Below are 10,507 nucleotides of genomic sequence, written 5' to 3'. Positions count from 1 at the left end.
TCTTGCTAATTGCCTATAATTTCCACCTGTTGTCTATTCCATTTGCACAACAGCATGTGAAATGTATTGTCAATCAGTGTTGCTTCCTAAGTGGACAGTTTGATTTCACAGAAGTGTGATTGACTTGGAGTTACATTGTGTTGTATAAGTGTTCCCTTTATTTTTTTGAGCAGTGTAATACATCAATAAAATCAATTTAGCCTCAAATAAATAATGAAACGTTCAATTTGGTTTAAATAATACAAAACAAAGTGTTGGAGAAGGAAGTAAAAGTGTGCATTGTAAAAAAAGCTAACGTTTAAGTTCCTTGCTCAGAACATATGAAAGCTGGTGGTTCCTTTTAACACGAGTCTTCAATATTCCCAGGTAAGAAGTTTTAGGTTGTAGTTATTATAGGACTATTTCTCTCTATACCTTTGACTATTGATGTTTTTGTAGGCACTTTAGTATTGCCAGTGTAGCAGTATAGCTTCCGTCCCTCTCCTCGCCCCTACCTGGACTCGAACCAGGAACACATCGACAACAGCCACCCTCGAAGCATCGTTACCTATCGCTCCACAAAAGCCGTGGCCCTTGCAGAGCAAGGAGAACTACTTCAAGGTCTCAGAGCCTCATGTGGCTTAGCGCGCACCCTGCTAACTGGCTAGCCATTTCACATCGGTTACACCAGCCTAATCTTGGGAGTTGATAGGCTTGAAGTCATAAACCGCTCAATGCTTCAAGCACAGCGAAGAGCTGCTAGCAAATGCACGAAAGTGCTGTTTGAATGAACGCTTACGAGCCTCCTGCTGCCTACCACCACTCAGTCAGACTGCTCTATCAAATATCAAATCATAGACTTAATTATAACATAATAACACACAGAAATACGAGCCTTAGGTCATTAATATGGTCAAATCCGGAAACTATAATTTTGTTGAAGGAATTTAAGTCCTCTGTTTTAATTCCCAATCAAAATTAAACACTCTGTCAATGCATAAGGATTTGTATGACCCTTATTTTATAGGAATGGACAGAGCCCCAGTCTTAAAAGTCAAGTAACAGCCTTTAATTCAAGAGAGTACTGAGTTCATACACATTTTACCACAGATTATAAACTGAAAATGACGTCAGCGTTTTCTAAATGTTCCATCTCTTCTTGACACTGGTAGAAAGGCCCTATAGTTCTCAAGCCTTCCCTCCTCGCCTAGAGCCAAGGTCAGTCAGTGTAGATAAGCATTCTAGACAGTCCGGAGATAGTTCATTCATTTGTACAAAGGAACAGACTGTCATTGTTCTAACTTTTGCCCACGTTCACGCACCTTCGTTCCAGTACCAAGGCTGTGTCTCAAGCCTTCCCACATCCGTCTCCCTACCAATTTAATATGATTTACGAGTCAAGGTTTTCTTGTGTAGATAAGCATTCTAGCCAGTCTGGTTCATTTGTACCAATGAACAGACCGTCATTGTTACTAAACTCTTGACCACATTCACTTCAGTACTGGGATCAGATAAGAAAATTCATACATATACAGTAACATTTAGTATTCTGATTAGTACATACATAGTAACATATTAGTATTCGGAATAGTCAGTCCTGATTGAAATGCATACATAATTAGTCATCATTGATAAAAATTCCCTTAACAAATTTAGTAAACAAAACGTTTATTCTTTCAGTGAAATACGGAACCATTCCATATTTTATCTAACGGGTGGCATCCCTAAGTCTAAATATTGCTGATACATTGTACAACCTTAAATTATAATTATAATTATGTACAATTCTGGCAAATTAATTACGGTATTTGTTAGGAATAAATGGTCTTCACACAGTTCGCAACGAGCCAGGTGGCCCAAACTGCTGCATATACCCTGACTGCTTGCACGGAACGCAAGAGAATGACACAATTTCCATAGTTAAAATAAATTCATGTTAGCAGGCAATATTAACTAAATATGCAGGTTTAAAAATATATACTTGTGTATTGATTTTAAGAAGGACAATGATGTTTATGGTTAGGTACACATTGGTGCAACGACAGTGCTTTTTTTGCGCTTGTTTAATCACCCGTTTGGCGAAGTAGGCTATGATTCAATGATAAATTAACAGGCACCACACCGATTATATTCAACGCAGAACACGCTAGATAAACTAGTAATATCAGCCATGTGTAGTTAACTAGTGATTATGTTAAGATGGATTGTTTTTTATAAGATAAGTTTAATGCTAGCTAGCAACTTACCTTGGCTTCTTGCTGCACTCGCGTAACAGGTAGTCAGCCTGCCACGCAGTCTCCTCGTGGAGTGCAATGTAAGGCAGGTGGTTAGAGCATTGGACTAGTAAAAAGAAGGTTGCAAGATCGAATCCCGAGTTGACAAGGTAAAAATCTGTCATTCTGCCCCTGAACAAGGCAGTTAACCCACCATTCCTAGGCCGTCATTGAAAATAAGAGTGTGCTCTTAACTGACTTGCCTAGTTAAATAAAGGTAAAAAAATAAAATAAAAATGTCGGCCACAATCGGTGTCTAAAAATGCAGATTACCAATTGCTATGAAAACTTGAAATCAGCCCTAATTAATTGGCCATTCCGATTAATCGTTCTACCTCTAGTTTGTATCAAGATGCCTAACACTGTGAAGATGCAAAATATTTTTTTATTGTGAAACAAACACGAAATAAGACAAAAAAACAGTCAATACTTCGTAGAGCCACCGTTTGCAGCAATTACAGCTGCAAGTCTCTTGGGGTATCAAATCAAATCACAAATCAAATGTATTTATATAGCTTCGTACATCAGCTGATATCTCAAAGTGCTGTACAGAAACCCAGCCTAAAACCCCAAACAGCAAGCAAAGCAGGTGTAGAAGCACGGTGGCTAGGAAAAACTCCCTAGAAAGGCCAAAACCTAGGAAGAAACCTAGAGAGGAACCAGGCTATGTGGGGTGGCCAGTCCTCTTCTGGCTGTGCTGGGTGGAGATTATAACAGAACATGGCTAAGGTGTTCGAATGTTCATAAATGACCAGCATGGTCCAATAATAATAAGGCAGAACAGTTGAAACTGGAGCAGCAGCACGGCCAGGTGGACTGGGGACAGCAAGGAGTCATCATGTCAGGTAGTCCTGAGGCATGGTCCTAGGGCTCAGGTCCTCCGAGAGAGAGAAAGAAAGATGGAATTAGAGAGAGCACACTTAAATTCACACAGGACACCGAATAAGACAGGAGAAGTACTCCAGATATAACAAACTGACCCTAGCCCCCCGACACATAAACTACTGCAGCATAAATACTGGAGGCTGAGACAGGAGGGGTCAGGAGACACTGTGGCCCCATCTGAGGACACCCCCGGACAGGGCCAAACAGGAAGGATATAACCCCACCCACTTTGCCAAAGCACAGCCCCCACACCACTAGAGGGATATCTTCAACCACCAACTTACCATCCTGAGACAATCCTGAGTATAGCCCACAAAGATCTCCGCCACGGCACAACCCAAGGGGGGGGGGGGGGGGGGCGCCAACCCAGACAGGAAGATCACATCAGTGACTCAACCCACTCAAGTGACGCACCCCTCCCAGGGACGGTATGAAAGAGCCCCAGTAAGCCAGTGACTCAGCCCCTGTAATAGGGTTAGAGGCAGAGAATCCCAGTGGAACGAGGGGAACCGGCCAGGCAGAGACAGCAAGGGCGGTTCGTTGCTCCAGAGCCTTTCCGTTCACCTTCCCACTCCTGGGCCAGACTACACTCAATCATATGACCCACTGAAGAGATGAGTCTTCAGTAAAGACTTAAAGGTTGAGACCGAGTTTGCGTCTCTTACATGGGTAGGCAGACCATTCCATAAAAATGGAGCTCTATAGGAGAAAGCCCTGCCTCTATCTGTTTGCTTAGAAATTCTAGGGACAATTAGGAGGCCTGTGTCTTGTGACCGTAGCGTATGTGTAGGTATGTACGGCAGGACCAAATCAGAGAGATGGGTAGGAGCAAGCCCATGTAATGCTTTGTAGGTTAGCAGTAAAACCTTGAAATCAGCCCTTGCCTTGCGAAAGTATTCGGCCCCCTTGAACTTTGCGACCTTTTGCCACATTTCAGGCTTCAAACATAAAGATATAAAACTGTTTTTTTTTTGTGAAGAATCAACAACAAGTGGGACACAATCATGAAGTGGAACGACATTTATTGGATATTTCAAACTTTTTTAACAAATCAAAAACTGAAAAATTGGGCGTGCAAAATTATTCAGCCCCCTTAAGTTAATACTTTGTAGCGCCACCTTTTGCTGCGATTACAGCTGTAAGTCGCTTGGGGTATGTCTCTATCAGTTTTGCACATCGAGAGACTGACATTTTTTTCCCATTCCTCCTTGCAAAACAGCTCGAGCTCAGTGAGGTTGGATGGAGAGCATTTGTGAACAGCAGTTTTCAGTTCTTTCCACAGATTCTCGATTGGATTCAGGTCTGTCTATGTTTATTTTTGAACCATTCCATTGTAGATTTTGCTTTATGTTTTGGATCATTGTCTTGTTGGAAGACAAATCTCCGTCCCAGTCTCAGGTCTTTTGCAGACTCCATCAGGTTTTCTTCCAGAATGGTCCTGTATTTGGCTCCATCCATCTTCCCATCAATTTTAACCATCTTCCCTGTCCCTGCTGAAGAAAAGCAGGCCCAAACCATGATGCTGCCACCACCATGTTTGACAGTGGGGATGGTGTGTTCAGCTGTGTTGCTTTTACGCCAAACATAACGTTTTGCATTGTTGCCAAAAAGTTCAATTTTGGTTTCATCTGACCAGAGCACCTTCTTCCACATGTTTGGTGTGTCTTCCAGGTGGCTTGTGGCAAACTTTAAACAACACTTTTTATGGATATCTTTAAGAAATGGCTTTCTTCTTGCCACTCTTCCATAAAGGCCAGATTTGTGCAATATACGACTGATTGTTGTCCTATGGACAGAGTCCCCCACCTCAGCTGTAGATCTCTGCAGTTCATCCAGAGTGATCATGGGCCTCTTGGCTGCATCTCTGATCAGTCTTCTCCTTGTATGAGCTGAAAGTTTAGAGGGACGGCCAGGTCTTGGTAGATTTGCAGTGGTCTGATACTCCTTCCATTTCAATATTATCGCTTGCACAGTGCTCCTTGGGATGTTTAAAGCTTGGGAAATCTTTTTGTATCCAAATCCGACTTTAAACTTCTTCACAACAGTATCTCGGACCTGCCTGGTGTGTTCCTTGTTCTTCATGATGCTCTCTGCGCTTTTAACGGACCTCTGAGACTATCACAGTGCAGGTGCATTTATACAGAGACTTGATTACACACAGGTGGATTGTATTTATCATCATTAGTCATTTAGGTCAACATTGGATCATTCAGAGATCCTCACTGAACTTCTGGAGAGAGTTTGCTGCACTGAAAGTAAAGGGGCTGAATAATTTTGCACGTCCAATTTTTCAGTTTTTGATTTGTTAAAAAAGTTTGAAATATCCAATAAATGTCGTTCTGCTTCATGATTGTGTCCCACTTGTTGTTGATTCTTCACAAAAAAATACAGTTTTATATCTTTACGTTTGAAGCCTGAAATGTGGCAAAAGCTCGCAAAGTTCAAGGGGGCCGAATACTTTCGCAAGGCACTGTATCTATATCCACAGTAAAACAAGTCCTATATCGACATAACCTGAATGGCCGCTCAATAAGGAAGAAGCCACTGCTCCAAAACCGCCATAAAAAAGCCAGACTACGGTTTGTAACTGCAAAGGGTTTCAAAGATTGTACTTTTTGGAGAAATGTCCTCTGGTCTGATGAAACAAAAATAGAACTGTTTGACCATAATGACCATCGTTATGTTTGGAGGAAAAAGGGGGAGGCTTGCAAGCCGAAGAACACCATCCCAACCGTGAAGCACGGGGGTGGCCGCATCATGTTGTAGGGTTGCTTTGCTGCAAGAGGGACTGGTGCACTTCACAAAACAGATGGCATCATGAGGCAGGAAAATGTGTGCATATATTGAAGCAACATCTCAAGACATCGGTCAGGAAGTTAAATCTTGTTTGCAAATGGGTCTTCCAAATGGACAATGACCCCAAGCATACTTCCAAAGTTGTGGCAAAATGGCTTAAGGACAACAAAGTCAAGGTATTGGAGTGGCCATCACAAAGCCCTGACCTCAATCCTATAGAAAATGTGTGGGCAGAACTGAAAATGCGTGTGTGAGCAAGGAGGCCTACAAACTTGACTCAGTTACTCCAGCTCTGTCTGGAAGAATGGGCCAAAATTCATCCAATTTATTGTGGGAAGCTTGTGGAAGGCTACCTGAATCGTATGACCCATGTTAAACAATTTAAAGGCAATGCTACCAAATACTAATTGAGTGTATGTAAACTTCTGACCCACTGGGAATGTGATGAAATAAATAAAAGCTGAAATAAGCAGTTTTCTCTACTATTATTCTCACATTTCACATTCTTCAAATAAAGTGGTGATCGTAACTGATCTAAGACAGGGAATTTTTTTTACCTGGATTAAGTGTCAGGAATTGTGAAAAACTGAGTTTAAATGTATTTGGCTAAGGTGTATGTAAACTTCAGACTTCAACTGTATGTTTTCCTGTAAGGACAGGCTTGTAGCGTAGGTAGGTTTTATCTGAGGGTGTGTTTTGGTTGCTATATTAAAATGTACTTCGTAGGTAAAACAGTTTAACTAATTAATAGTGCCAAGTTTTTATTTGCCTTAAGTTTTAAACATGTCACTGAGCTGACACTAAATAATTGTATTAAATATTTACAATGAACTATGAATGACAGGTTCAGTACATTTAAACTACAGAGTTGAGAATGGAGACTGTAACTGAATAACATCATATAAAAACCGTCATTGTAGTTGACCAAGTTGGAATTTAGCTTGGATTCCATACTGTCTCTGGTGAAATTCTCAACTCTTTTGTGTTTATCATGTCTTTTGACAGGAAAGGAGCTGGTTAAACAACACAGACTGGCACCCAGGTTAGTGGGAAGCTGCTGACTCTCAAAGTCAATTCTACTTTCAGAGGTTTGCAGAAATGTTAGTTCTCATCTACAGTATGCAGCTTGGTACATACAGGACATGTTGAGATCGTTCTAACTGTATCTTGTGTAATACCTTTTATCATCTCCACTCAGCTCACAGTCAGTCTTGTAGTTCAAACCGTGTCTCAGATTCTCATTCAAGGTGCTCTCTGTCGGTTGCAACCTAGCTTCAGAATAGGGGGAGGAATGCATATTTGAATATCTATAAAATCTAAATGATCAACCTCAAGCCTATTTATGTATGTATTTTTATTCAGGCTCAACACTTAGTATTTAAAAGTGATCGAGCAATCAATAATTATTAATTTTTCAGGAAATCAGTGAGTTCAGATGGCAGATGATGTAGACATGTGGATCTCAGAGCATGAGCCTACCTGACCCAATGTTTATCAGTGGGTGCACACATCCAAACATCAGTTCAATGGAGAGAAATGAAATTTCAGTGGAGACAGAGGATGGCTTAGCATATACTTAATTCCCAGTACAGCACTGCTGGTACTAGTCATGTTATTGACATGAACAGTTAGAAGAACATCATTATGTACAACACTCAGTGTTAGATCTCTATTTATCTTTATTATGTTGTAGCTTTCATCATCTGATTGAGTCAGTTAATGCTTCTAGTTTAACTCATAAACTGTGTGTACGGAGCTGGGAGATGTGAAAATGTCCGATATTTTAGTGTGTTTTCTTGGGACCATGTTTGAGCTTAGAATGATCTTGTACAGATTGATAGTTAGTTTGGATTTATTTATTACTTCGCTAGTGCTTGGATTTGATTATGTCCAATGGTTTTGTTTTATTAATAAAAATCCACAAATCATTCTGTTACCCGTTCACATGATTTCAGACGTGCTAACTCCAGTACTAGCCAACTCTTCAACAGTCGGGTAAGCTTCAGTATTTCTGTATTTTTCTTTCTGTTTGAGTTATAGGTCAACATAACTAAACTTTTCCACAGAGTTTGAGGCCTGCAGATTTCTCCTAATGCATATTTTGTGTTGATAATCCAGTGTGAATGAGGATCCCATTAGACTCAGAGAGAAGGGAATCAGTGGTAGCATCTGGCTCTGTGTGCAGTACAAAAATACTTCCCTAATCCCTTCTCCTTCTCTTTTAGGGGCATGTGGTTGTTTAATTATTATTTTCCTTCTGTTTTGTTTGACTACATTGGCTGGGAGGGGAACTCATTAAAAATGAAGAGGGTTATTTTAGTTCCCCTTGTCCTGTCAGGGGTAATGGATCTGGGGATGAATGAATCATGAGCAGCTCCTGTACTTATTGGTCCTAGAGATGTAAACAGCCTAGTTAGTTAGTATAGGTGTGGCTGGCTGGTGGCCTTGGGTTGGGGGGGCTGAGCAGAGAGTAGTCTTGTCCAGAAACAATCCCTACTCCTAGCCACTGGACACTCTGTGGAGAAAGGATGGATTGGATAGGTCTACGCAATATGGTTGTTGTTTATTCCACCTTCTCTTGATAGATTGTTGGAACTATAGTTTACATCATCAGACAAGAGAAAATCAAGACGCCACAAGTGGAGTATTTGTTTTTATAGTATTTGTTGTATTGAATCATTAGGTGTATACAGAACATAGAAAAACAGTAGCATTTTAAGGGTCCTCCTCTGTAAAGGGTTTATAAGTTTAACTATTTACAAACCCTTTATAAAGCCTTTATAGATGATGTTAAGTGTAACATAGAAAACACTGCACTAATCAGACACGTCACTTAGTAAAGTAGAAATAGTCAACAATGTGCTTATAGAGTTAATAACATCTTTACAAGTGTGTTAAGTTTGTTCCCTGGAGTCGATACGGCATTATCATACAACAACATACAGGTCCGTTTCCTATCAAGACAAAGCAGAAGAATAAAATACGCATAAAATATCATTTTGTTTCCATGGCACCTTGTGCACATTTTGTTCTTTCAGAAAACGTCTGATAGGTATTTACAAAGACGGGTGTCATTGGTTAGTCACATAGATCTAGCATACATATCTTTGATACACTGGGAGATTCAATATGATCCAAACTGTGTGCTTCAGTACATAGCTGTAATACATGTATATCTATACAGGTAGTTTTTAAAAGAATATACATAAAAAACATTACATTACATTACATAAAACGTGAAGTAACTACTAGGTACCATTCTGTCTTGACATTTATTATCAAATCAATAAGTTAGAAACTGCCATTCTAAAACAAAAATAGTCTAAGTGTGTCCTGTAGTCTAAGTGGGCGTTTTAAAGTGAGTAGTGCAGTAAGTTAGTAGTGGCTGGCTTCTTGTTGACATTAATTGTTATGAGTCTTGTACTGGAGAGATTTCCCCTTAGATAGGCCAGCTACAAAGTCAAAATTATCTATATTGTGAACATTTATGAAAACCCAAATGTGCTTTCTGGTCTTAATTTAAGGTTAGGATTAGGCATTAGGGTTAGCAGTGTGGTTAAGGTTAGGGTTCAAATCAGATTTTATGACTTTGTGGCTGTGCCAGCTAGTGACCACTCTGCAGAGCTGCCTCCAGAACAAGATTCATGATGGTAAACACAAACTTGTGCAACTAGCACCAGGTTAATGTTGAGTGGACATGAAAACAGAAAACGTTTTTAAACTGAAAATGAGCTTTTTTTGTTGTTGAGAATTTCCCAAAATATCTCCAGTTCTAAAACGTTCTCTACCATTTGGTGCCTACTGAACACAACCTAGTAGATGTGTCCTGTGGTACTAGCTTGTTCCCTTTGTGGAGTGGACATCCCTAGGGTCCTTGTCTGGGCCTGGATACAGTACACTGACTGGGAATGCGACATGAGAAAGACAGGAATGTGTTAGAGAAACATTAATAGTGCTATTAGCAGTGAACCAGTCTGGTGCATCCAGGCCATTCACCATGCGTATGTCTGCGTCAAATGCCCTCCCTCTTGCCCGGTTACACATAGGAAGTTTAGTTCCCGTAGGAACTGAAGTCAAAAACCAACCCATGCTCTATATGAAAACAAACAAACAAATACATAAAATAATGAACTAATAACAGAAGACTGATTCCTTTATGAACTAATAACAGAAGACTGATTCCTTCATGAACTAATAACAGAAGACTGATTCCTTTATGAACTAATAACAGAAGACTGATTCCTTTATGAACTAATAACAGAAGACTGATTCCTTTATGAACTAATAACAGAAGACTGATTCCTTTATGAACTAATAACAGAAGACTGATTCCTTTATGAACTAATAACAGAAGACTGATTCCTTCATGAACTAATAACAGAAGACTGATTCCTTTATGAACTAATAACAGAAGACTGATTCCTTTATGAACTAATAACAGAAGACTGATTCCTTTATGAACTAATAACAGAAGACTGATTCCTTTATGAACTAATAACAGAAGACTGATTCCTTTATGAACTAATAACAGAAGACTGATTCCTTCATGAACTAATAACAGAAGACCGCTTCCT

The sequence above is a fragment of the Oncorhynchus mykiss genome, chromosome 12 (assembly GCF_013265735.2).
Source record: "Oncorhynchus mykiss isolate Arlee chromosome 12, USDA_OmykA_1.1, whole genome shotgun sequence".
NCBI classification, from domain to species: Eukaryota; Metazoa; Chordata; class Actinopteri; order Salmoniformes; family Salmonidae; genus Oncorhynchus; species Oncorhynchus mykiss.
The sequence above is the reverse complement of the archived record's forward strand: the minus strand, read 5'-3'. Positions refer to the sequence as shown.